At 50.0% G+C, this 26,602-nt stretch overlaps 1 protein-coding gene across 1 annotated transcript in view; it reads left to right on the forward strand.

The window, feature by feature from the left end:
* The first annotated feature begins 13,578 nt into the window (after positions 1 to 13,578).
* KMT5B (lysine methyltransferase 5B) overlaps positions 13,579 to 26,602 on the forward strand; it is a 53,422-nt gene continuing 40,398 nt past the window's right edge. Inside the window, 1 exon segment of the mRNA XM_027532380.1 lies at positions 13,579 to 13,761. The gene's annotated coding sequence lies outside the window, so the exon portion shown is untranslated.

Genomic DNA, 26,602 nt, shown 5'->3' on the forward strand with positions numbered 1-26,602 from the left:
TTGCTTCAGGACCTCAGCAGGAGGCAGGAAGATTTCCTTCTTGCCCAGCCACAGCCCCACTAAGGAGTAGCCACCACCACTCAGCCAATAAGAAACTGTCGCCACCCAGACTCCTGCTCTCATCAATGGGTCTTTCATTCATGGCGGCCCCTCCCACTGTCCTCCTTTTTCTCTACAGAGTAATGCTCCTCCTCTTTGTTCCCAGACTGGCCTATGGCTTTGCCATCACTTGCACACCCCAATTGCAATTCCTCTGCTGTTCCCACATAAACTTGTTTGCTGGTAAAATAACTGGCTACCTCATTTTGAAAGGTCCACGATATGTTCATGCAGTTGATATTCAGTATTAGTGGATTCTGTACTTGCAAATTCACCTCAGGCTACAACGTATTTGCAACCCTAAAATTGATACTTGGGGTGCTTTTGTGGTCATTCATGGACACACATGCAGAGAGGTGACAATATTGAGTTGCTAGAGCTGAAGTCAGACTTGATGATGCCCCTCCTCCTTGTTCCTGCTCTCATACTGTAAATAAGTGTCCTTTTCACAGTCTATTTAGTGCCCGATGCTGTCATTTTTGTGCTTTTTCTTGGTGACTTGGCTGTTTAAAATGACAGCCAGTCATAGTCCTGAAGAGCTGTCTGTGCGTCACAGAGAAATCACACATGTTACACAAGCTTCCTTCACGTGCGCACTGCCGTGCTGCTGGCCATGGGGCTGGTGTTAATGAATTAACAATATCTATTAAATAAGGTCTCTTTAAACAGAAACCAACCCTGAATATTCACTGGAAGGACTGATGCTGAAGCTCCAGTCCTTTGGCCACATGATGCAAGGAGCCAACTCATTGGTAAAGACCCTGATGCTGGGAGAGATTGAGGGCAGGAGGAGAAGGGGACGACAGAGGATGAGATTGTTGGATGGCATCACCGACGCAATGGACATGGGTTTGAGCAAACCCCAGGAGATGATGATGGACGGGGAAGCCTGGCGTGCTGCAGTCCATGGGGCTGCAAAGACACACGACTCAGCAACTGAACAGCCACTACCAATAAACTGCATGCTTCCACGTGTTTCTCTCTGAGGCTGTCTCTGGGGGACCAAGCCTGAGACAGCTGGTACCAGACATGGTCCTAGAAAGTGGCCCCTCAGGATGGGATCCTTTGCCAACCAGAGGGTCCCCAGGTGCCCACTGCTGAGGGGCGTGGGCTGGTGGTGTCTCGGGCCCACTGTAAGCCCTCAGGCTGAGACTCACGTGGTGGGGGGACCGGGCCCAGGTGGAAGGGGGCACCGGCCTGAGCAGCTGAGTGACGCGGACGCCAAAAGAACTCCCAGGACAGCAGAAGCGATCAGTGGGGCTGGCCGAGGCAGAGCCCTGGAGGAGGGGACAGTCAGCCCTGCAGCTGTGGACCGACCTCGGGGCACGCACGAGCCAGGAGGCCCCACACAAGCTGTAGAGCACCCCGTCTTCTATGGCCAGAGGGCAGAACGTGCCAAAAACTGAGGCCCCGGATCTGGTGGTCAGAGTGTCCTTCTGCCAGAGGAGGTGGAACTCACAGTCCCCACACTGACTGCAGCGCCGGGACTTGGAATGACCCGCGTGACAAGGGACGGTGCCACGCTCCAGATCAGGGCACACTTGGGGTCACAGCTCTGCCACTAAGACTATGTGACCTCAGGCAGATCTCTCTGAGCCCCTCAGTTTCCTCATCTGTAAGCTAGGGTCACAGTGGTCACTACTAGAGCCTTGCCCAGTACGTAGCACAAAACAGAAATTCAGTGAACAGGGCTCTGGTGTGTGTTTTTTAAATTTAAACAGTTAAATTAATTGCTCCTTGGAAAAAAGCTATGAGCAACCTAGAAAGCATATTAAAAAACAGAGACATTACTTTACCAACAAAGGTCTGTCTAGTCAAAGCTATGGTTTTTCCAGTAATCATGTACAGATGTGAGAGTTGGACTATAAAGAAAGCTGAGCACTGAAGAATTGATGCTTTGGAACCGTGGTGTTGGGGAAAACTCTTGAGAGTCCCTTGGACTGCAAGGAGATCCATCCAGTCCACCCTAAAGGAAATCAGTCCTGAATATTCATTGGAAGGACTGACGTTGAAGCTGAAACTCCAATACTTTGGCCACCTAATGTGAAGAACCAACTCATTGGAAAAGACCCTGATGCTGGGAAAGATTGAAGGCAAGAGGAGAAGGGGACGACAGAGGATGAGTTGGTTGGATGGCATCACCGATGCGATGGAAATCAGTTTGAGTAGGCTCCAGGAGTTGGTGATGGACAGAGAGGCCTCGCGTGCTGCAGTCCATGGGGTCACAAAGAGTCGGACATGACTGAGCGACTGAACTGAACTGAAAGTTTATATTTTATATCAGAGTATAACCGATTGACAATGTGACAGTTTCAGGCAGACAGTGAAGGGACTCAGCCACACATATACATGTATTCCTTCTCCCCCAAACTCCCCTGCCATCCAGGCTGCCACACAACATTGAGCAGAGTTCCCTGTGGGTGGTGGTGTTTCTTTAACCAAAGTGAAATACAGGGAACAGAACGTAGCGCACAATTCACTGGCACCAAGTGCATTCACATTGTCATGTCACCATCACCACCATCCATCTCCGAAACTCTTCATCCTCCCAAACTGGAACTCTGTCCCCACTAAACACTCACTCCCCTCTCCCCCACCTCCAACCCCTGGTAACCACCATCCTGTTAATACTTCCTGTCCTTAGGCTTTTGACTACTCTAGGTACCTCTTGTAAGTGGAATCACGCAGTATTAGTCCTTTGGTGACTGGCTTATTTTACTTAGCATAACTCAAGCTTCATCCACATTGTATCCAGTGTCAGAGTTCCCTTTGGTAGGAGAAGCAAGTGGCAACCCACTCCAGTATTCTTGTCTGGGAAAACCATGGGCAGAGGACCCTGGCAGGGGTCCACGGGGTCGCAGAAGAGTCAGACAGGGCTTGGCGACTAAACAACAAGGTATACAATACACAGTTGAATTAATCAAAACCTGGTCTTATAAGGAGCTTTTTTCTTCGGCAGTCACCAGTTGCTGATGAGATTACATGAGCTCAGTGTAGACCTCGTACTGTGCCTAACTCCAACTGAACACGAGTCGGGTACCTGGGAGTGTTTTCTGGGAAGGTCAGATAATCTCCACTGTATCTGAAAGGACGGTGTTCCGCTTGTCATCTTTTTAATTATTTTTATCAAGGTATACTTCATGTCCCATGTTATGTAAGTTACAGGTGTACTTCATGTCCCATGTTATGTAAGTTACAGGTGTACTTCATGTCCCATGTTATGTAAGTTACAGGTGTACTTCATGTCCCATATTATGTAAGTTACAGGTATACTTCATGTCCCATATTATGTAAGTTACAGGTATACTTCATGTCCCATGTTATGTAAGTTACAGGTGTACTTCATGTCCCATATTATGTAAGTTACAGGTATACTTCATGTCCCATGTTATGTAAGTTACAGGTATACTTCATGTCCCATGTTATGTAAGTTACAGGTATACTTCATGTCCCATGTTATGTAAGTTACAGGTGTACAACATAGTGATCCACAATTTTTAAGGCTTACGGTCCTTTAGAGTTATAATAAAATATTAGCTCTAAAAAAAGAATTCCCTTCCTTGCCAAGGCTGGAGAACACGCCACTGCATGCAGGGACCACGTTTTCCCCATTGATCCATCCATCCGTGGACACTTGGGTTGTTTCCACGTTTTGGCTGTTGTGAATAATACTGCTATGAACACGGATGAATGGCTTTATTATTTTAATTGAACAAGCAAGCATTTGCTGAATGAAGACCTGGACCAAATACTGGTGCCTTGCTTGATGGAACGCCCTTGCCCTTAAGTTGTAGTCTATCGTTGGAAGCAGCTCTGTTCCCAGGTGGAATGGAGAGGCAGGGGTCAGGAGGCATGGTGGGGGCCGGGGGCTCCTGCCTCACCTGACACCAGCTGTGACTGCTGCCAGCGGCCTCAGCGCCCAGACAGGATGGTGTAACCGCCAGTGTCCCAGTCACCGCCCTGTGCCCATGGCTTTAACTGCATCATCTCTGGGACGTGTGCGTGTGCTCTGAGTCACTTCAGTCGTGTCCGACTCTTTGCGACCCCCTGGACTGTAGCCCACCAGGCTCCTCCGTCCATAGTATTCTCCAGGCAAGACTACTGGAATGAGTTGCCATACCCTCCTCCAGAGGATCTTCCCGACCCAGGGATCCAACCCAGGTGTCCTGCATTGCAGACAGATTCTTTACTGTCTGAGCCGCCAGGGAAGTCCATATCGTACTGTGCTGTGATAAGTTTATAATACACAAATAATTCATATATAAAAAACACTAAAAATAAAACATTTCTATTCTTACAGTATAGCACCTTGAAAAGCACAGTAGCACAGTACAACAGCTGGCATACAGGGGCTGGCATCGAGTGAAGAGGCCAGAAGACTGACTGACTGGGGGAGGGAGAGGAGGCGGGAGATGGCAGAGCTGAAGGATGGTCGGCGACAGGAGACAGAGGGGGAGCTGCACGCCTGGCGTGGATGGAACGCATGTGCGCATCTTTCAAAGTTCGAAACTTAAAGGCTCGTGTGTAGGGGACTTACTGTACCACAACAAAGCAACTCACATGAGTTTTTGCCTTCCTGGTGCATGTAAAATTTATATTTACATGATTCTGTACTCTTCTAAGTATGAAACATCATTATTTTAAAAGACTGTACATACCTTGATTTTAAAAAATGCTTTATTGCTAAACAATGCTGAAATGATGACCATAGTCATATCAAAGGCCACTGATCACAGATTACCATTAACAAATGTACCGGAAGTTTTGAAGTACGGCCATAGATGCCAAAATGTGACACAGGGACAGAGTGAGCAGAAGCTGTTGGAGCAATGGCACCAGGAGGGTTGCTGGACGCAGGGTTGCCAGACATCTTCGATTTGTATAAAAACTCCATATAAACCTCCCCTGTTCAGACTTCTGCGTGGTTTGTCTCCCACTGTAGACAAGGCCATAGACAAGGGCTCAGGTTTTGGTGTGTAGAAGGGATGCTCAAGGAATGTTGGATCAGATGCTAGGGCCAGCCTCGTAGCTTTGGGTACCCATCGTGGGATTCAGGGGAGGGGCCCCTGCTTCCGCCACCACTGGCCCTCTGCTGGGGCTGCTCTTGTGCTGGGTGTGAGAATCCATTCCATTTGCCAAAGGGAGAAACTCTAGTTTGGCCGCCTGCCCCCAGCAAGGGAATGGAGAAACCAGAAAATGGTGCTAGGCTTGCTTCACGCCTGGAGGAACCGAGGACTGTGATGAGCTGAGAGCCCCACGTCCTGGGCAGGGAGGGCAGGTGCAGGACAACGTCTTCCCTGCTCAAGTTAGAACCGGTTAAGCAAAGCCAGGCAGACTCTGGAACAACCAGGAAGGATCAGAGCTTGGTCCCCACCTGGGCTGACTTCATTGTTGTTCAGCCGCTAAGTTATGTCCAACTACTTGAAACCCCATGGATTGCAGCATGCCAGGCTTCCCTGTCCTTCACTATCTTCCGGAGCTTGCTCAAACTCATGTCCATTGAGTTAGTGATACCATCCAACCATCTCATCCTCTGTCGCCCCCTTTCCAATGGATTACCTGGATGGGTCTAAATCCAGCAAAAAGTATCTTAAGAGAAAGGACAGGGGGATTTGACACAGAGGAGAGGCCACAGGAAGACGAGGGCAGAGGCTGGAGGGACAAGACCACGAGCCCAGGGACGCCTGGAGCCTCCAGAGTTGGAAGGGGCAGGAAGGATCCTTCCTGGAACCCCCAAAGGGATCGCAGCCCTGCCCACACCTTGATTTGGGACTTCTGACCTCCAAACTGGGAGAGAATAATTTTCTGTTGTCTTAGCCACAGGAAACTTACACAAATGGGAAGATGGTCCCCTGCCTCCGGGCCGAGCCCTTTCCAGGTTGAATGACTCTTCTCTGCTTGATTTAAAGCCCTTTGTAAAGAGACACACCCTGTGAAGAGCTTGAGCTGGGGTCAGGCTAGAGGGAGATCCCCGTATCCAGGTCTCCCTCCAGAGGCCAGATGCAGGGTGCAGGAGGCTTGGATCGTGGGGGCGTGGCCTCCCATGCGTGGGAGGGACCGTGCCTGTCCCGCTCCTGCGAGTGGGGGGCTCCTTTGCCGTCTCCAGTCTTGGCAGCATCTATAGGTCCACTGGGCCTTCTCCTGGAAATTTCCATCTTTCCAGCAAATTCTTACCAGTCTCTGAAACTCGCTGTCCCAAACTGGGCTCCACCATAGCCCAAGGTTGCCAGAATGTCCAGTCTCCTGAAGGTCCCCCCCGAGGCCTGGGCATGCAGGGGCAAGGCCTGGGGTCCTGCGTGCGGATGTGTGTCTGTGGACAGTAGGGACAAAGGAAATGAAGACTCTGAGTCTTTGTGGCCCACGCTTTATGTTGCTCACAGAGGTGTGGGGGTAGATTGTCATGTTTCTACTCTTTGATTAAACAGCAGGAACGACCCCACAGAGAGAGACAGTTGAAGCCCTTCATTTCCCCCTTGGTGAGTGTTTCCTCCGCCATCCTAAGGCCTTCTTGAACACGTTGGGGCCCCCAACTCTGAAGCCAGGGTCTCCACACCGAATGCCAGGGCCAGGGACCCAGTCACCTTGTCTGCCTGACCACCCAGGCTGGAAATCAACTCTACTTTTGAGCCAGGAAACACCACCCCCAGGGATTCACCAGGGGACAAGCCAACAGCCCAAAGTGGACATATGGGATATGACAAGGGAATCTCCAGTGTTGTGATGGAGCAGAGAACTGACTCTCTGTGCAGCTCATATGTCCTGGCCAGAGAAGACCAGGGTTGACTTAAAACTGGCTGGAGGTTCCCAGTTCTGGGCAGGTCTGACAGCATCTGGGGATGGCCCGAGGGCCGGCAGCCTGGAAACTCACCTGGTGGTGGAACAAAGAGAAGGCCCACACCCCACCCCTTTAAGCATCATTCAGCAAGAGCCAGCTCTAACGGGGCAGATGGCAGAGCAAGAATCTTCAGGTTCCTCACTGCACCTGGAACCTGGGTTGTGCACTTTGAACCTGGGTCATTCCTAGAAGCAACGGTTGTGGAAGAGCCAAGGAACAGCTGTTTTGCAAAGTTTGCTCAACTACAAGTCTTGGAAAAACTGGAGAGGTCTTCATTGAGCAGTAGGCCAGTTCAGTTCACTCTTTTCCCAGATTGTTCCTCTCTTGTTTGAGGGTATAACTGACCTTCAGTAATTTGTACAGAAATCACACTTAAACTGTACATACCCAGGTAGCCAGCCTTGGATATAGGATGTTTCCATGACATCAGAAAGTTCTCTGTGTCCCTACCTAGTATTGACTAGTAGGTATTGCCACCTGCCAGGAGGCAAACTATGCTTCAGATTTCTATCCCCATAGATGAGTTTCTTTCTCTTCTAGGACATCACTTGTTTAAAACTAAGCAATTTACAAATTGGTTTCTAGCTTCTTTTATCTCAACATAATGGTTTTGAAATTCATCCTTGTTGTGGCTCATTCATTTTTATTTCTGATTAGTATTTTATCATGTAGCTAGACCACACTTTATCCATTCTTTTGTTGGTTAGCATTTGCATTGTTTCCAGTTCGGGGCTTTTATAAATAAAGCTGCCATAAATATCTTTGGAGGGAGAGAGAAGAGAGACAGGGGAAGAAATGGGAACATAGATTATAATTATGTGTTGGAGAAGATTCTTGTTAGGTTATAACTATATGTTGGAGAAGACTCTTGAGAGTCCCTTGGACTGCAAGGAGATCCAACCAGTCCATCCTAAAGGAGATCAGTCCTGGGTTTTCATTGGAAGGACTGATGTTGAAGCTGAGGCTCCAATACTTTGGCCACCTGACGGGAAGAGCTGACTCATTTGAAAAGACCCTGAGGCTGGCAAAAGGAGAAGGGGACGACGGAGGATGAGAGGGTTGGATGGCATCACCAACTCAATGGACATGAGTTTGGGTAAACTCCGGGAGTTGGTGATGGACAGGGAGGCCTGGCGTGCTGCAGTCCATGGGGTCACAAAGAGTTAGACACGACTGAGCAACTGAACTGAACTAAACAGGAGCCCATCAATCCATATTGATACAATATATATTAATACATTGAAAGTTTGATGAGAATCAGATGTTTATATCCTCCCAAAGTTCATCTCTACAGAGTACTTATTACAAAGAATCTTCAGGCTCTCCACAAGTGACTTTCCTGTGGAGAAGCCCGGCACACACCCCTTAATCAAGGGACCCAAGTGAGCATCATCAGTTACGGGTCAAATTGAAACGCCTTGCCACCTGGAAGGATACAGTGACAGAAACAGCCTCACTCTGACGTTCCCGCCCAAGGTACCTGACCTTTATCTAATCACGGAGAGCTGGCAGAAAAAAGCTAAACTGAGGGACAGACTACACAGTAATCTAGCCTTCATGATTGCCCAAACCACGCAATTAGAGGGAAGGGCGAGGAGCTGCTCCACGTGGAGGAAGCTGAAGCAGCACCACCAAGGCAACTGGGGGCTCTGGGCAAGCTCCCTTGCTATAAAGGACATTACTAGGGTCACTGGGAAAACTTGAGTCCGGTGTGGTGACGAAACAGCATCCACCCACCTGTGGAAATGTCTCAATCGTTATCACCTGGTTTTGTGGGGGCCCTCTAGCTGGAAAACACACCCAACTCTGCTCAGACATCTTGGAGCATCATGGGAGCAACTTACAGTTTAGGAAAGTGAAGTTTTTGTGCTATGCTTGAAACCTCCTTGTAAGTTTGAAATTATTGACTAATAATAAGAGGACACTTTCCCTGCCCTTAAGGAAACCAGTTTTTCAGCAGCCACTGATCCTCTGTGTTCATCCCAGGTGTGTCTGAGAGGACAGGAGTGGCTGTTTTATGTCTGGGTTCCTTTCTGGTGCTGGTGAGAACTGGAAGGAGTACCAGCCCTCAGCACGGGGCTGTTTCTGGGACCCTATGGGTTGTCTTAGGCAGACACGAAACCCAGGGCACTCCTGAGCTTGAAAGGCAGGGAAGTCTGTGCACGTGTAGGGGTGGGTGGTGGAGAAACTTCCTCGACTGGCGCTTGAGCCTTGGAAACAGGAGAGTGGTTAGAAACTCGCTTACAAATCCTTTTATCCCTGTAGCAACACCGGAAGGTTAGCATTACCTTTCGTGAATTAAGCCTCTGCACCAGGGCCCCGGGCGCTGTTCTAGACGTTGAGGACAGAGCAGTGAAAAAGGCAAAGCCCCCCATCTTTAAATAACTCACAGCTGGGAAGAAAGATGCAGTCGGTAGATGCAATGAGTAAGTGAAAGATACGGACGCCAGGGGGATTCCTTGGCTCAGACGGTAAGGAACCTGTCTGCAAGGGAAACTTGGGTCCGATCCCTGGGTCAGGAAGATCCCTTTGGAGGAGGAAATGGCAACCCACTCCAGTATTCTTGCCTGGGAAATTCCATAGACAGGCTACAATCCATGGGGTCATAAAGAGCCAGACACGACAGAGCGACTAACGCACACACACAGGATGATAGATGGTGATATGTGCTAAGGAGGAAACCAACCAAACCGAACACAAAGGCCATTAAGAGAAAATAAAAGCTAGGTACTGGACCTGAGCAAGTGGGAAAGGTCTCTTTCTGGGAAATGGAATTTGGCGTGCATGTGTGTTTTCAATTTTAACCTCGTTTTATGTGAAATGCCTATGAAACACCTAAGTGGCAGTGTCAGAAGTTTAGAGACGTGCAGGTGGGGATGGGAAGATGGGCATCTTTGGTACATAAGTGGTTTTGAAGCTATAGAGGGGACTCCTTGGGCAGGATCAGGACTGGCACCTTTGCACAGGTGAGAGAACAGGCGTGTAGACAGGCTGCCTCATTGGGCCCAAATCACATGGCTGCTAGGTTGTGGAACTTAGATTCAAACCCAGGTCAGACTCATGCCATGGCCCTAATCACAGCTGCCTTGGAGTCTTGCTGCTGTTGACTTGGCCTTGGGCAGGTCACTTGACCTTTTCTTCTCTACCAAAGCAGGACTGGGCAGTGGAGGGGCAAGCACGATGCACGGGGCGCTGCGATGCTCAGGCAGGTGGCTGAGGAGCCCTCAGTCACCCAGACGGATCATTGGACTCACCCTGGGTATGTCCCCACCCTCTTCCCGCCACCCACTCTGGCACCTGCTCCCATCAAAGCGGCCCTGCCTTCCGGGCAGGGGTGGGGTCGGCAGGGGTAAAGGGAAGACAGGAGAGCAGAGTCTGAAAGCCAAGGTATCGCTTTACATTGAGAAGCCACCTGCCACCCAGACTGGTATTCTGGGCTCAGCAGGACCTGTGGGCCCTCCCTGTGGGCACAGGATCCCAGCAAGCAAATCCCTTCCAGCCAGTGGCTGCGTGAACCTGGTATTTGAAGAAGGGGCGTGGGAGAGGGATGCAGGTTTGGTGGGACCCAGGTGGGTCTCTGCAGTGCCCCCTGGGTCCTTCTGGGGGGACTGGAACAGATCCCGTGGCAGGGGTGCAGCGCCCAGGTCAGCTGCGGGCTTGGCTGGCACTCCTGGGCTTCCGGGGCTGGCCCAGGCTCCTTCCGCCAACTCAGTCTTTCTTTAGAGTTGTTAATATCTTTCCGTCTGTCCAGGGCTGGTGGGGCCCCACCGCCTCTGTGGCTTAGCACCTCCACTCGGGGCATCCAGCGGCTTCACGGTGTAAATGCCGGTGGCTCCTGTCACGTGGGGGGCTGGGCAGGTGCCTGGCCACACTACTTCCTGTCCCCCACCCCCCTCCTCTGCCAGCTGGCAGGAGGCAGCCTCCAGCTGGCCACGCTCACTGTGGGGAAGTCGAATTTCCAGTCTCCCCCAAGCAAAGCTGCTCTGGGCTGTGGCCTCTGGCCAGCTCAGAGAGCTCCGGCCCACCCTGAGGGCCTCGCAGCGGAGGCTGGAAGAGCAGCCAGCAGCACAGGGGGGACGGGGAGGGGGTGAGGGGTGGAGACAGGCTCAGAAGTGGGGAGCCGGAGGGACTTGTGTCTGGGGTCACCCATCTGCCTCCCCTGCTCCCTGCAAGTCACCGCCCGGAATACTTGGGCTGGCGCTGGGCCGGAAGCGAATGGAGCCAGCGTCTTGGGAGTCTGGGGACTTGTCAGGGTCCGGATTTGGGTGTCAGCCGCAGGGGGCGCTGTCGGGATGGACTCTGGAAAGCTTCGAGTGGGGAAAACAGAGATGTTCGGGGCTGTGAAGGGCTGCCTGGGCATGGCCGGACTTGGGGCCTGGGCACCGAGACCCAGGGGAACCCACACAGGACTGTGGTGCCCCCTGGGCTTCTTCCTCCAGGGAGGAGATAGGGTGGCAACAGCAGTCTCAGTGGGGTGCGATTTGAGGATTTGGAGCCAAGCACTATGAAAATAATTGGAAAGTTTAGCCATAAATCAGAAGCTAGTGAAACATTAGTTGTGCTAGCAGAGAGGAACGTGGCAAGGCAGCTTCTGATGTCAGAGACGCCCGAAGGCTCTCAGAGTGAAAGAGCAGAACGTGCAGGGTCCTGAGCCGATAGGCTTCACCTGAGGGGTGGGGAGACCCCACACAGCCCCATCCCCGCCCAGTGGGCTTCCCCAGGAGGCAAGGTGAGGGCAGTGGGAGGAGCGCTGGTGTTTAAGGTCTAGTCCCGCCTCCACCTCTGTTAATTCCTGTCCTCAGCCAATCACTGTGCCTCAATTTCGCATCTGTGAAAGGGGATAATAAGCGCTACGTCTGCCACTCAAGGTCAAAAGGGAGAGAAAATAAAGTAAGCAGTCGTGTTGGTGGTGGTGGTTTGGTGGACCACAGACCTTGTGGTCATCGACACGGTCCACGAAAGCCGCTTTTCTGGCATGTCTACTCTGTGCCAGGCCCTGGTAATGGCAGGAAACCAAGGAAGGCCCGGGGTTCTTCCTGGAATAGAAGGACCCGCCTGTCTAGCCTGCCTCCTCTCTGTAGGACCGAGCTGGGCTCTTTACCACCTCCTCCCCCACTCCGGCCCCAGGGCTTCTGCACTTCTCGTGCTTACCTTTCTCAACCACTCCCTTTTCCTTCCATACCCACATCCACTCTTCCGGGTGGCGGAGACGTTTAGGCACCAATACCGTGCCATCTGCCGCTTGTGGCAACCTCAACTTCTTGGCCTCTGCGCTTTTTATCAGGATAAGGGCTCTGCTTCAAGCCCTGACTGTGGAGGTCGCCTCACCTCTCGATGCCTCAGTCTCCCTACGTATAAAGTGGGAAAAAACGGTCCCCACCTCCTGGGAGTCGTTGTAAACCAGACAGGGCACCAAAGCTTGAGAATGGTGCCTGGTATCCAGAAAAGGATGTTTCTCTCAGGATTGTTATTTTGCAGCCATTATCATCAACCCCGCAGGCAGAACCAGAGGGCGAGGCAGCGCGCCCGGCCCGTGGGAGCCTCTCAACAACTTCCCGACTAGCCTGAGACCCAGGAGGGGGCCCCCATCCTTGGGTACCGGCACTGCCCAACGAGGGAGTGAATCGGCAAAACCCGTTTCTCCGAAAACCCGACGCACAGTAGGTGCTCAAGAAATGGCCGGCTGACGTTAGGAAGCTAGTGGCCGGGATGATGCAGGCTCACGTCCCGCTCCCTCCCACACCAGGCGGTGGAACTCGGGCTGCCCACACGGTCTTGAAGGGTGTTATCTGCTCCCAACGACACCCACTCCCACAACAAAGAGGCTCGCCTCCACGGGGGCCACCCAGTCTCGGCGCACCCGGGAGGCGCAGAGGGCGAGAAGCCTGCCCGTCCCCCACGGCTGACCCCCGTCCTGACTCAGAAGCGGTCCCCGGTGGGTGCTGCTACGCCAGGGACTGAGGATTGGAAGGCAGCCTCGAGAGACCCCGAGCGCAAGTAGAGACCTAAGGCCCAGGTAGCGCCCGAGGGGCGCGCGGCGACACCGCCTCCAGCCGCGATTTAAAGGGCAGCGAGAGGCGGAGGGATCCTTTCCGACCGCTCAATACGAATCCCTCCGCTGCGAGCGAAGCGAAGCGACGACTGGCCCCGTCCTCTCGAAATTCGCTTTTTTGTTCCTCCGCCGCGGGAAGCAGCCGGCGGGGGAACTCATTTCTTTCTCGGGTTTCTCCGCCTCCCCCACCCCCACCCAACCCCCAGTCCCGTAAAAGCAACAGAGGCGGCCGAAGAATCGCGAGCTGAAGTGGTGTCCCTCCGCCCGGCCGAGGGTACTCCTTTTCGTGTCCTTCCACCGTTCCCGGGCGGCGTCCGAGCGGCTCACCGGGGGCGGCGACGCGTCTGCGGCGCGGACGGCGAGGCTCCGGGGCTATGAGGTGAGGGCGCCCGGGCACCGGAGACGGCACGCGCGGCGCCAGGACCCGGGGCGCGGAGTCGCCAGGCCAGCGGCTGCCTCCGGGATTCCCTGAGGCCGCGCGCGAGGCGAGGTGAGGCCCGCGGCGCGGGGGCGCGGGGGGCGCGGCGCGGTGGGGGCGGGGGGCTCCGGCCGCGGCTGGGACTCATTTCCCGACAGCGGATGGAGCGGGCGGTGCTGCGGCGGGGGCCGCCATCTTGGATTTTACTCTTCCCATTTTTCTGTGGAATTTTTTTTGGTGATTAATTTTCTTGGGGGACGAGAAAGTGTCGCCGGGCAGAGCGGGGGCCCCCCCCAGCGGCGCAGCGGCGGGGCGGCGGGGCCTCGACGCGCCCCGAGGAGGAACGGGTAGCGCCCGGTGAGCAAGGGGGCGGACGCCGGCGCGGGCGTGCGGGGGGCGGCGGGGCACCGGCCGCGGGCGGCGGGCTGGGGGCGGGCCGGCAGGAGCGCGGGGGGCGCCGGGCCGGGCCGGGGTGGGGGGGCCGGAGCCGGGGCCGCGGGGGCGGTGGGGGGAGGGGCGCGGCGGCGGCGGCGAGCGGGGGGCGCGGGCCCTGCAGTGGGCGCCGCGGCCGGAAGGGAGCGGTAGCGGCCGCCGGGCAGCGCCGGGCCGGCCCGCGGCCGCACGAGGGGAGCAGCCCCGCCGCTCGCGATTGGGGGACTCTGTTTTCCCTCTTCTCCAATGGGCAGCCGTGAACGGTCTCGCCCAATCTGCTGTCTCCGCCGCGCTCAACTTTGGGTTGTTTTTGTTTGGGCTCGAGCCTCATTCCTGGTCTCCTCCCGGGCCCGTCCTCCGCCCCGCTCCGTGCCTTCTGACGGCGGCCCCGGCACCTTGGCCCGGGCTGGCCTCCCTGGCCCCTGGCTCCCCCCGCCCCCTGCGCTTCGGCCCGGTCCCCCTCGGTCTGTCGGCGTCTCGGGTCCCGAGGACACGCGCTGGTCCTCCCAGAGTGACACGGTCCCCTGCATCCCCGGAGATGATGATCCGCGTCACCCCCAACTGTGAGAGTGGGGGAAACGTGAAGAAGGTGACAACTGGACCTGACTTGCTGGAACGGTATAGAAAAGCACTTGGGACCCAGAGAAAGTCACTCTTTGTCGGTTTGGGTTCCGTTGACCCGGTTTTGGAGCTCTGGCTTCCGACCCATTGAGTAGGGGAAACTTTTTTAAGAATACTGAGGAGGCGAACGTGTGTTTTTTGAAATTAAGTTTTTCAGAACTTACCAAACGAAATTCTCTCCGGCGGCGGGGGGGAAGGGGGGTGGTGGGGATCTTTATTTAGAGTAGGACGCAGAGGAATTGATTGGTTGTGATTGTGCTACTTTTCATCAGGATCTTTTTCAGGTGTAAAGCGTTTTGATATAAACTACAGTGGAGCATGGCTTAATAAGATCATTAGTGGAAACAGTTGCCAGCTGAAGCTTTTTTTTCCTTCCCCTTTTGGTCTTTAATAGTAAGAACACGCCTATAACTTTTGGGGATTAATTGTCCAAGTATAAGCATTGACTTTATTTTTTGGGGCTCCAAAATCACTGCAAATGGTGATTGCAGCCATGAAATTAAAAGACGTTTACTCCTTGGAAGGAAAGTTATGACCAACCTAGATAGCATATTAAAAAGCAGAGACATTACTTTACCAACAAAGGTCCGTCTAGTCAAGGCTATGGTTTTCCACTGGTGTTGTATGGATGTGAGAGTTGGACTGTGAAGAAAGCTGAGCACCGAAGAATGGATGCTTTTGAACTGTGGTGTTGGAGAAGACTCTTAAGAGTCCTTGGACTGCAAGGAGATCCAACCAGTCCATCCTAAAGAAATTCAGTCCTGGGTATTCATTGGAAGGACTGATGCTAAAGCTGAAACTCCAGTACTTTGGCCACCTCATGCGAAGAGTTGACTCATTGGAAAAGACCCTGATGATGCTGGGAGGGATTGTGGGCAGGAGAAGGGGACGACAGAGGATGAAATGGCTGGATGGCATCACGGACTCGATGGACGTGAGTTTGAGTGAACTCCGGGAGTTGGTGATGGACAGGGAGGCCTGGTGTGCTGCGATTCATGGGGTCGCAAAGAGTCCGACAGGACTGAGCAACTGAACTGAACTGAAGCATTTTGAAGAAGGAAGGGAATATCAGTTTTGCCTGAAATCATCACAGATAATTTATACCTATGGGGGAAATCGAAGAGTTACTTAGTATAGACACAAATTTACTTTGTAGCCAAATGTTTAGGGCCTTCACCACAGGTGTGGTCCTGTCACTGTGGGGCTCCCTAGATTCCAGGATTAAAGTCCACAAACGCTCTGATCCCAGCCCGTGTGGGAACTCAGGCCCCTTTTCCAGTTTCTAATCACTCAGCATTCTCTTCAAATGTCTAAGCTCCGGCCCCAGCAGTTTCCCCTTCTGCCATCTTTTGATGTCTTGCCCAGCACTCTTGCATTCCTGACCCTGGAATGACACTCTTCAGAAGGGCCTCATGAGAGTGTGACCTTCTGGGTAACTCTTCCACACCGCACAGAGCTCTTACACACGTGCAGAGACTGAGCCCTCAGGTTAGAAGGCACACCTGTGTGTTCCCTGAGCAGTTGTTACATTGAATTTGGTTATTTACCTGCCCATCCCCTCGTCTTTTTGGTAGCTTATTATCTTCTCTGCTCAGAGCAGGTGCTCAATAGACAGTTGATGAAAAATACTAACTTATTAATAGAGCTTGGTGATTTATATGTAGTTCTTCAAAATACGTGCATTCTATTATTACAACATTGTTTTTGTCAACAAAACCACTTAGTTTGAGAGCGAAAGGAGTAATGGGGATATTTACCCTTCAAGCGGAGAAGAGAGTAGGGCTTAATTTTTTACCCATAAACTTTGAAACTAAACTCAAAGTCATTTCCAAGTGCTGTCCTGCCTGTGTTTTCATTTGTCGTCTTGTGCACGCTGAAGTGCTTCTGTTCTAACTCTCCACACCGGAAGCAAGTAGCAGTGGGCAGCTTGGGGGTCTGGTGGAATATGCCTGTAAAGGAAGTGGCTGCAGGTTGTGTCTTTGAGCTTTGAGTTTTGTGGGTGGGGCATGCTGGTTTACAAGTTTTCCCTTGGGTCCTACATATCTGGGATTGAATCTGGTTTCTCTTAGTTTGAGTATCAGTTTGTGGCCTTGTAGGACATGAGCATGTGGCCTGATTGTGTTGCAGAGTCATTTGTGTGTGTAGCGTGGTAGCAGCTCCCTGTCCACAGGGATGCCCTTCACACGGCTTAGGAAAGCAAATCTGTTCAGACAAATGCTGTCGATTCCGTTATCCTGTGCTGCCTGCCATGGATGAGCTTTACTTTCTCTCCTCTCATAAAATCCGTCTTTGGTGGGCAGGAGTTACAGGTCTCTGTCAGCCCTGGAACACTCTAATTGCTAAGTTTTCCACACGTTGTTAAAGATGGGGACCGTGTGTCTTTGTTCCAGTGTGTATCTTAGTTCCACAGATACACTGAGGAAATAATAGAGCGTGGATAGCTGGGTCTCAGGTGGAGCTCTGTGCAGTAGAAGTTTCATGTGTAAAGATGTAACTCAGTTTTTCGGCCTGATTTTTAGTTACTTTTTATTTGGAGGGAAAATGTATTTGCTGATGTGTCTTGGTGTAGGAAATGGTTTTAATTGCAATTAAAAGCACACACTTAAGTTTACTACTGTGTAAAACTAGCCAGTGCACTTTAAATTGCAAGTATTAGGAGTTCTAACCATTAAAACACAGTGATTTGAAAAGTAACTTTTTTCTTGGATAGACTGTCAACTTTGAAATCTTAAAAAACATACTCTGAAGCTCTTAAGTATGAAATGTGAATTGAACCCTGTGGTGTCATGACGGAGATCCACGGAACAAGCTGTAGAAGGAAGGGTCCTAGTGAACAAGTCAGGAGTTCCACTGGGCTTAGGCAAGTTTCACAACTTTCTTTAAATTCTATCAACTCTACATTCCGTCCCCCCTCCCCCTCCCCCCAAAAAACCCTTTACAAATCTGGTTTTACTTTAGTTCTTACTATAAGCCCCTTCCCCATAATTTGGTGTTTCCCAGAAGATTAGAAGTGTTGGTTGGGAGAAAATGGTCATGTTTAACCAATATCTTAACTCTGTATTTTTCTACTAATGTGACTAGAGTTTGTCTTTGTCCAAATCAGATTACAGAAAGTCTGAGTAACTTTTCACTTACAAATGTATCTTGTTTTATTCAACAGACACGTCCTCAAATTTTAGTCACGCACATCTTATTTAACTTGCTTTACAGGACTTTACTATTTTAAAGGTGTGGAATAGAGAGAATCCATCTGTGCAGGAAAGACTCATTATTTTGTTTTTCTAAACCCACATTAATGTCTAGTTTAAAAATAAAAACACTTTTCTTTTGATCCCCATGTTGCTCAGAGGCAGTGGATATATTGTCTTTATATAGTTGGTGATGGAATCAGAACTGTTTGCATTAATTCTAAAATATTCTCACAGAATGGGAAAAAAAGTCACTGATTTCCATAGTCATTGATGCTCTGAATTATGTTTTGCTTCATGATTTTCCTCCCATTGGGTTGAAGGGCTCCTGGGACCGCTGGAGCACTTTGGTCGCTCACTGCTTCTGTCTCCCGTGCCAGCCAGATTGGGGGCTGGCAGCGTCTTCGTGAGACAGACGCAGACGCGAGCACTGCACGGTCTTCTCTGAGGATGTGCATAATTTCATAGTATAGCTATACAGACAGTTCCGGGGCTGGATGAAGGGCCACTGGAGTAAGAATCGATACCCGTGTTCCAGTCTGCCCCTCCTTATTTGTTTAAAGCATTGATGGGGCCAAGCCTTAGTTTCTTCATCTGTAAAACAGCTAAACGTTAACCTCTGACATCACTTGCAGTTCTAAAGTATACTCTTTTACACTTAGTCACACCCATTTTCTCACTTCTAAGAGCTAACCTAATCACTTTGCCATCTCTCCAGTTGGTTTACATAGTTCACCTGTGTATTTCACATAGTCTCGCCTCCTTGTTTTGAAATATTAAGTTGATGGTACAGCTTACAATCAGGCTTCCCTGGTGACCCAGTGGTAAAGAATCCTCCTGCAATGCAGGAGATGCAGGTTCAATTCCTGGGTCAGGAAGATCTAGACAAGGAAGTGGCAACCCGTTGCAGTATTCTTGCCAGGAAAATCCCATGAGGAGCCTGGTGAGCCACAGTCCATGGGGTTGCAAAGAGTCAGACATGGCTAAGCGAGGACAGACGCACAGCTTACAGTCAGTCGGGTTTTAGATTTTGGAGACGGGGATCCCAGAAGTTTGATTCCTCAGGTCTGTCTGGCTCACACCTCTCTGTGGCTCCTGTTTGTCAGTTGCATTTCTGCAGGATGTCCTATTCTCTGTATTAGGAGAGCACACAAAGGAAAAAGCAAGTGAGAGACCTCTGTGGGTGATGCACGTGACTCCAGTCTTGAGGTAGTCCTCCCAGACTTCAGCAGGACTCTCGAGTTCTAGACCCAGGCTATCTGTTTAAGGCAGCTTGACTTCAGGAAGGCAGCTTCATTCTGAGGTTCAGCCATCTCACGTGTGGTGACAGTACCTGTCTCACCTAGCTCATAGTGTTGCCAATCTGGGGAACCCTCGGTATGTGTGTTAGGATGAAACAAACAGCTGACCTGGGCGTCTGTATAGGAGCACCAGGTCTGTAGATCTCTTGTGACGCTAGGATTGCCTCTCAGGTCTAAGGCAGAAGAGCCCTTCAGGTGAAGGTCGTTCTGCTGTTCTGCACTCCTGCTCTGCTCATCAGATTCCTGGCTTTCTCAGGCTTCCCTTTGGTTTTGCAAAGGTCCCCCCCCCCACCACCCCCCCCCCCCCCCACCGGCTCCGTAGTTGTCTTGTGCGGTTTCCCGAAAGCTGAAACTCTCGTGTGCCCTCTAGTGTTTCCTGGATGCAGACGGTATTCCAGCACCACGAACAGTGCCTGGTGGCTCCCAGGAGTTTGTTGATAAATCCTGGATTGAGTTGATTCTCAGTCTGCAGAATGAGTCATTTTGTCTGTCTCATTTTTAACAAGGTTGAAATATCTGATACAGTTTAACCTCTGAAGAGTATTTTCAAGAAAAGCCCTTATGTTGCATGTTGTGAAGGGATATGTATTTTTGGCAAGAAAACCAACTTACTGTTAGGAAGATGGAACCCCCTCCCTCCACCCACCTGCTGAAGAGTAAAGGGGGCTGATCCTTCAGCCAGTGAGCCAGTACAAACCCGCTTCTCCCTTCCCCTCAAAAGAGACAAAAAGACACCTCATTCAGTGGAGGATTTAGACCAAGCCAGTTGCCTCAGAAAGTATTCATTTGGTGGGTGTAGATAGATGCCGGAGTGTTTTTGATCCAGAAAGGTGACTGGGTCTCTATTCACGCCTTTTGGTTTCTTCTTCGTGATCATCCAGTGGGAACTCTGTCCCACGTTAGTCCCTCCTGTAGCCTACTTGTCTCGTTTATAGCTCTTACCAGAACTTAGGTTTCACGCTTGTCTCATCTCACACTGCACCCTGAGCTCTGTGAAACCAGGAGCAATGTCTGTTTTGTTTTAGGGTCTTGCTTTTCACCTATGAGGCAAAATATGTTTAAAATTTCGTTTGAGTCAGGCTTATATTGCTTTCTTGTATGGTCAAGAGTGTATATGTAGTCTTTCAACGTGGCCTTTAGTTTTTTCTCATTCTCTTAAGGCTTCCTCTTATTTGTGAAATGAGGGTGATAATAGTCGTATAAATTATTGTATTTTTTAATGTTTTATGTTACAAATTGTGTAATTTGCTATTGTATGTTTATGAATATTAAAAACCTTGTATATTTAAGGTACTGTGATAGGGATAAACGATACGACGTATATGAAGTTATTAGCACAGTTGCTGGATCATAGTGCAAGCAGCCAGGTGGCCCCTGTGGCGCTCAGCTCTCCGTTTGTGTCTGAGCGGACGCTTGCTCAGCCATGTGTTGGGCACTGGTAGGCGCTGAGCAGCACATATCCCCAAACACTATGAGGTGGGGTGCTCCTGTGCAAGGCCTGTCTGGCTCTCAAGATGCCAGTGTGTGTTTCTGGCTTCTTTTCTTTTCTCTTCACTCCGTTTTTATTTCAGTGACCGTGATAAAGCTCAGAAAGTCGTCTTTTTGGTATCATGCATTGGTAGCGTATTACTTTGTCAAGAAGTGGCAAGTCTGTGGCTTAGACAGTGCTGACTTGCTCGCTGAGCTGCAGGCTCCTGTCGCGCTGCTGCCGCCCAGTCGCATCCAGCTCTCCGCGGCCCCAGAGACTGTGGCCTGCCAGGCTTCTGTGTCCATGGGATTCCTTCAGGCCAGAAAACTGGAGTGGGGTGCCATTTATTGCTCTATTCACAGTCACTTCTCTCCTGAGTTTCAACATCTTAGAACACTGGGTACTGCCCCTTCCTCAAATTTAGCAAATCCAGACTTTCTCATCTTTCCTGCAAATGTGTTCCTTCTCCAGTCCCTAATGCAGTTAATGGCCACCTTGCAGTGTCCCCAGCTGAAACTTGTGTCCCAACTGGAGGCCTCTGACGTGAGTCCTTTCTATCCCTCAGCACCTGCATCTGGTTTGTCACTACGTCTTGCCCAGCTTGTGTTTGAAACATGAAGCCTTTCCTCTCTCCCCGTCTGTTGCTACTCTTCGTTGCATTTACTTCTTTTAAGTGGTCTCTCCCTCTGGTCACATGCTCTTCCACTAGTGGGATACTTTCTGTGAGTAGAGTTGAGCATATTCTCTAGTCTTTCATCTGTATAACGGGGGGGAAATGAAGTGCCTCCTTTACGGGGCATGACAGTTACATGATAAAGTTAATTTAGGAAGCACTAGGCAATGGCACTCCACTCCAGTACTCCTGCCTGGAAAATCCCATGGATGGGGGAGCCTGGTGGGCTGCAGTCCATGGAATCGCTGAGGGTCAGACACGACTGAGCGACTTCGCTTTCACTTTTCACTTTCACGCATTGGAGAAGGAAATGGCAACCCACTCCAGTGTTCTTGCCTGGAGAATCCCAGGGACGGGGGAGCCTGGTGGGCTGCCGTCTATGGGGTCGCACAGAGTCGGACACGACTGAAGTGACTTAGCAGCAGTAGCAGGTGAAAGGGAGGGCTTCCCTGGTGGCTCAGTGGTGAAGAATCTACCTGCCAACATAGGAGACAAGGGTTCGATCCCTGGGTTGGGAAGATCCCCTGGAGAAGAAAATGGCAACCCACTCCAGTATTCTTGCCTAGGAAATCCCATGGACAGAGGACCTGGTGGGCTGCAGTCCGTGGGGTCACAAAGAGTTGGACACAACTTAGTGACTAAACAAGAGCAAGTGAATGGAGGAACTATTGTTGTTTTAAGAAATGGAGTTATGGTAAGAAAGATGATGTTTTATCAGATACACAACAAAGTATATTTATTCTGTTGTATCAAAATCTAGAGCTCCTCTGACTGTTAAGTTAACATGTGAGATGTATTCAGTGATGTTTAATTATACATTGGTGCCGGAAGTCACCCTCCTTCTCTTCAGGAGCAGTAGGAAAAGCAGAGCTGATCTCAACTCTGTCATAAATGAGCGCCTTGCTCCTTTTCATTTTCTTGAAACTCCGTACTTTTTCTAGTGGATGAGCTGGTGTGGTGTTTCTTTTTCTTGCGGGGATTACGGTAGGACGAGGAACGGGGACTTTCTGTTTGACTCTTGGAAGTTGTGTGAGTGACACACCAGAGTGCGGTCTTCTTTGTTTCTTCCGTAGTTACACGCAAAGAGGGGGCACTTGGAGACCTTTATTGTAGTAGCGGTTTCTGCTCATCTAATCCTTGTGCCGGGCTTCTCTTCCTTTTCCTAATGAGACATTAGCGAGGGTGAGTGACTTGTCCGTGGTCATGTTGCTGGAGAGTAATGAATGGAGCCAGGGTGGGCCCCGGGCGCTCTGCGCCCTCCGAGCCACAGCCCACCCCAGGGTGTGCGCTGCCCTCTGCCCAGTCTGCCACCCGGCAGACTCAGTCTCGGCCCAAGACTCGGACTCAGACCAGGATTCACGTTTTGTATTCTTCTCCCCCTTGTCTTTGCCCATAAGAATCGATGATTCTTTGTTCTACTTCCGTCAGAGCTTCTCGGGAACTGTGGACTGTACTTACAGGGTCTTGCCACTAGGTGTCATCTGTTGATAGAAGAGTGAAATGCTCTTTGGGTCCCAGAGAGGAGGGTAACAAAGGAAGCGTCCTTGATTTTGTTTATGGGCACTCCTAGGTGAGCACGTGGAGTGAATGTGGAGAAATAGGGAAGGAGATTGGGGGCAGAATTTCCCTCGGCAACCACATCAGCTAAAACCTTTATTTTAGAGATAGCTGCTGAGACAGTTGGAGACACAAATCTTTCTTGCGTAGAATCCTTTGTTGTGATACATAACTGGTGTACGTACGGTGTACGTAAATAAGGTGCTTTGAAGCAGTATTTTCTGTAGTGAGGAGTTTTACATGCTCAGTTGTCGATCAGTGGCCGAATAAGTGTAAGTGTTGTAAACATCTGATTGTAGACCTACCAGTGGTGGCTCTTTTGCTGTTTACAATGGTCTGCTAAGTGAAAAATTTAACAGTTTTAATTCTCATCTTTTGTTGTAAACATATATGAATATATAATGTTCAGTACGATGCTTCTAAGGAAGGTCTTGGTTAACTGTGCTTAAGCACAGTGCATGAGTAATTCGATGTTTAGTTGAGACACCAGTTGTATCCTCACAATCCATACAGCTGTCTGTAGCCGTGTTGATACCTGCAGTTGAAGGGGGAAATGACCTTAAAAATGTATTTTAACAACTGTTTAAAGGTGCTTAACATCTCCTGTAATGTGTTGGAATTTTATGCATTTCTGGAGTCTAACTGGAATGTATTTATGCTTTGGTTTACTTTTTCACGGTCTCCGTATTGCTTTCCTGTGTGTGCTGTAAAATACCACAGAGGTGGTGGCCTGTAACGGCAGACTCGTCTTCTTTCGCAGCTGCGGTGGGCCGGAGGCAGGGGCTGGGCGGGGCTCCCTCCAGAAGCTCTCCGAGTCTTGTTCTTGGCCTCCCCAGGGTCTGGGTCCGTGCGTTCCTTTGCTTGTGGCTGCCTCTCCACTCTTGTGGTCTTCTGCTCAAAGTGTATGTGGTGTCAAATCTCCCTCTGCTCTGCTCTTTTAAGATCATTTGTGATGACATTTACGGCCCACCTGGATAATCTCTTTCATCTCAAAAATCTGATTTAATCATATCTCCAAAGACTTCTTTCCTTGTAAACTAACATTCACACATTGCAGATTAAGATATGATAGCTGTCTTTGGTAACCATTTTCCAGCCTCCTTTTGAGAAGTTATTGCAACTAGTAACCTGGTTCCATCCCTGGGTCGGGAAGATCCCCTGGAGAAGGGAACGGCTACCCACTCCAATGTTTTTGCCCAGAGCATCCCATGGACAGAGGAGCCTGACGGGCTACAGTCTGTGGGGTCACAAAGAGTTGAACACGACTGAGCGACTTTGACTCCACTGGCAGGATTAGTGACGCCATCTCTAGCTATCCTTTTATCCTCACGGGGTGGCTGGAGTATTATTGTGCATTGGTGGGGAACTGCTGTCTTCAGGCACCATCCTCTTGCTGGTCTGAGTGGGGCTTTGCCTCCTGAGACTGCTTGAGAAAGCTGTTGAATTGACTGAAGCAAGATGCATATGAGTTTGTACAAAAGCTGGAAGAGAAAAACAGAAATGATACTTTTTTAGTCGCTCTTTTACAAGTGTAAAGACCCGTTCTTTGCTCTAAAGTTTAGTGCTAGATGCCCGGTGAGCACAGAATCTGCGTGACAACTCCAGATTTGGAGCAGCGCCCTGCCCTAGGTGAGGGTTTTCTGCCAAATTACGGAGAAGAATCATCCCTGAGACTTCCAGCACTACCACTGGTGAACTCTGACAGGTCATCTGAATTCTTGAATGAGATTTGTTTTCTGGCAGTGTTTACAGGAGCAAGTTTTAAGGTTACAGGTGTGGTAGCTTTCATGGTAGTTTTCTAACAAATCGGCAATGCACAGTTACCCTGTCAGTTAGAGTCTTAATGGAGCAGTAATGATCCCAGATGCTTCTGGTGGCTTTGCGAGGCTTCAGCTGGTCTCATTGCGTGAATTATACTGGAGGATTCTGTGGAACCTCAGCTGTATGTTGGATGCAAGTGAGTTTGGAATAGCCGTTGACAAAGACTGACAGGAATTCTTTGGTACGTGTGTTATAGAGTCCTGTTGTCATTTTAGACTTGAAAGAACGGAGAACCTGTATGTGGCAGTGAGGTTTGTGACTGGAAAGGGGAGTGGACCTGTGCCGTGTTGGGCCTTGTGATGGGTTCCAGTGATTTGAAAGTGGACCTTATCTTGATCGTGCTGTGTGGGAAAGGCAGGCATCATCAAGTAATACACGAAGAAGCGAGTGCAGTTGTGATAAGCACCGTGAAGGAGAAATGTTAAAGCGCGTATCAGGGCAGCCTGCTGGGCTGAGGACTGGCCGGTGGGCACGCCGACGGGCAGAGCCCGGGGTGTGCTCTTTGCTCTTCTGGGGCGCGTGTCTGTCTGCGGTTTCCTCTCTGGACAATGCCTTTTATTTGTGTTTGTCTTCTTGTGCTTATTTTAAATATAAAGCTCCTGGGAGTCTGGCGTTGTGACAGTGTGAGCATCAGAGTCCACAAGCATTGAAAACTTGTAGAAGGATTTCAATGACATTTTTTCACTTCCATCTGCCTAGAAGTCTGGTTTTAATTGCTGTGAGTAAAGTTTTAGAAATTGGCTTTAACTCACATACATATGGATGATGCAGAAGGATTTTTGTGAAATCTGTTTTATTTTCCTTTTTATACTTATTCTTTACTACAAGAGTAGTATATGCTTATTTTGAAAAGTCAAACCTTTTGAAGAACATGTCATGTAACAGTTAAAAAATTGCTTGTAATCTCCTTCTCCACAAACTGCTAACTGTTTGGTGTACTGAATTGTTTTCTTAGCAAATTGTAACTGAATCACTTGAAAAAGGTTTGTTCTGCTTTTTCTCAATAAAGATTTTCAAAAGCCCTCTAGCAAGCTAGAGCCTGCTTTTAAAAACATGTTAACTTTTTCATTTCAGCCACTTGGGAAATTGTTTCCTTGTCAATGGATAATTTCTCTAAGATAAACTACCTTCAGACAAGTTCAGTTGGAAACTGGTTAGAGAGTTCTTGGTGATGTTACCAGAATTGTGTCAAAATTTTTGGTACTCTTTCAGAATTGATGTTTTCATTTTTATAACAGATTTTTTAAAATCCCAATTTGTACTTAGGATACTCAATGAAACTTCCTGTGCACAAGTTTTAAGTGAAAAAGAACTGAGAGTAGAGCTCTCAAATTGGAGGCGAGCCGATGAGCTCAAAGGCACGGCAGTTGTGGTCCTTGTGAGCGCGCATAAAGGACACTCGCACAGTGGGAGTCGGGAGCCTGCTGGCATTTGCTGAGGGTCCCTCACTGGAGATAGAGTGGGCACACCGTCTATGAAGCAACTCGGTGCTTTCTTTGGAAACTTGAAATTCAAGTATTAGGGGGACCGGGCTGTTTGTTTTTTTCCAATTATAAAGAAATAGGTTCACTGTAAATGTTTTGGGGAATAGTCTTTTTGATATTAATTCTGTTCCCCCAAAACAGCCATTGCTGTCTGTTGGTGATTTGGAATTCATGATGGGGTGTGTGTGTGTGCTTTTTACCTTAGTGGTATTAAAATGTGGTCAAACTTTCCTCTTTAAGCACAACTCTATAAAGAATTCTTTCAATGCTTTCCTCTTTAAATGCATCTCTTGTTTTAGCAGTTTTCTGGTGCATTTTGTATCATCATGAGTGGTGTCCCCTTTTCTTTACGTTTGAATTCTCCAGGTCACAATACTGGAGTGGATAGCCTTTCCCTTCTCCAGGGGCTCTTCCCAACCCAGGGATTGAACCCCAGTCTCCTGCACTGCGGAGAAGGCAATGGCACCCCACTCCAGTACTCTTGCCTGGAGAATCCCAGGGACGGGGGAGCCTGGTGGGCTTCCATCTCTGGGGTCGCACAGAGTCGGACACTACTGAAGCGACTTAGCAGCAGCAGCAGCTCCTCATTGCGGGCGGATTCTTGACCAGCTGAGCCACAAGGGAAGCCCTTTACATTTGACAGTAGAGTCTCA

This window comes from Bos indicus x Bos taurus, chromosome 29 (genome assembly GCF_003369695.1).
Source record: "Bos indicus x Bos taurus breed Angus x Brahman F1 hybrid chromosome 29, Bos_hybrid_MaternalHap_v2.0, whole genome shotgun sequence".
NCBI classification, from domain to species: Eukaryota; Metazoa; Chordata; class Mammalia; order Artiodactyla; family Bovidae; genus Bos; species Bos indicus x Bos taurus.